Below are 1,625 nucleotides of genomic sequence, written 5' to 3' on the forward strand. Positions count from 1 at the left end.
AAGGATGCATCTATGAAGTTTTATTGCATTTCTGTAAATGGAAAGAAGTGTTGGTGATGAGGTCATGCGATGCACAAGTCTTCAATAGTAAATGACCATTACTGTTGCTGTTTCCAACTCCACTCCTTGCTAGGACTCCCTGCCAAGTCTGGTTGTCTGAGCCTACTCTAAAATTAAAGTCACTCAAAATTATAAACTTGTCCTCTTTTGGGACATTGACGATAAGGGTCTCTAGGTCTTCATAAAATTTTTCTTTGACCTCATCAGGGTTTGTCATGGTGGGAGCATAGGCACTGATGATGGTGGCATGGCATTTTCCTGCAAATGGCAATTGCATTTTCATGAGCCTTTCATTCACTCCTTTTGGCAGGCATACCAATTTGCTGACTAGATTAGTTTTGATTGCAAAGCCTACACCAGCTTCACAGCGTTCCCCTTCACTGTGGCCACTCCAGAAAAACATGTATCCAGCTCCAACTTTGGTAAGCTGGCCTTCATTTGCCCACCTTGTTTCACTCAGAGCTGCTATTTGGATGCAATACCTGTTGAGTTCTCTTGCAACAAGAGCAGTTCTTCTTTCAGGCCTACTGGATTTTGTGTTCTCTGTAAGTGTGTGCACATTCCATGTGTGGATGGTGAATGCAGTCATCTTTGCAGATGTTTTTGTACATTTTGCACTTTTTCTTTTTTTGCGTTTCAACCGCAGAGTAGGATTCCCCATCTGCTGTGGTAATCAGGCCAGGTAGGGTAAGCAGACAATTTTTAGGGCCCCTTTTCTAGCCCTTTCCTCACACCAGGAGGTGGACAGTGTGATCCTTAAAAGGCTGCTCAGATACCCAGGGGGCTGCTGCTTCCAGTGAGAAATGACCTTATGGCCTGGCCTGCCTGTGTGCACCATTGTGACTACAGCTCCCAGTGTATCTGCACCTGCTGCTTTGTCACTAGCCTGTCGCCACAGTAGTTTGAGGCATAGTAGTAAAATGGTAGGGGTGATGTATTCTTCCATGTGGTTAGGAAATAAGTGACAGAAGGAAGGCACTAAAATTTTAGACCAGAGGTTAGGAAAGGCTTCCTGTGGAAGGTGGGGTTTCAGTGAGGACTTAAAGGAAGACTTAAAGAAGAGCATTCCAGACATGAAGGACAGTTGGAGGGAATGCCCGGAGCCCAGAGAGGAGAATCTTCTTGAAGCAGCCAAAAAGCTGGTATTGCCAGATTTGAGAGGACCAGCCTGGGGAGCTATGTAAGGTGTGAGAAGGTAGGAGGGGGCTAGGTTAGGAAGGGCTTTGAAGGCCAAACAAAGGATTTTGTATTCAGTCCTGGAGGGCTGGATGTGGCTGGAGTTTATTGACTGGAGGGTGACACAGATCTGAGCTTAGAGATATCACTCTGATAGCTAATGGATGGGCTGGAGTGGAGAGAGACTCAAGGCAGGCAAACCCCACCTGGCCCCCACCTCCAGCAGCTATTTCAGAAATCCAGGTGTGAGGGGCCGAGGGCCTGCTCAAGCTAGGAGCAGTATCAGAGGGGAGAAGAGGGCATGTTGAGGAGATTCTGCAGAGGTGGCACCATACTGAATATGGGAGGGGAGAGAAAAATCCAGGATGACTCTCAGGTTGGGAACCTGA

Source organism: Notamacropus eugenii, chromosome 5 (assembly GCF_028372415.1).
Source record: "Notamacropus eugenii isolate mMacEug1 chromosome 5, mMacEug1.pri_v2, whole genome shotgun sequence".
Classification (NCBI taxonomy): domain Eukaryota; kingdom Metazoa; phylum Chordata; class Mammalia; order Diprotodontia; family Macropodidae; genus Notamacropus; species Notamacropus eugenii.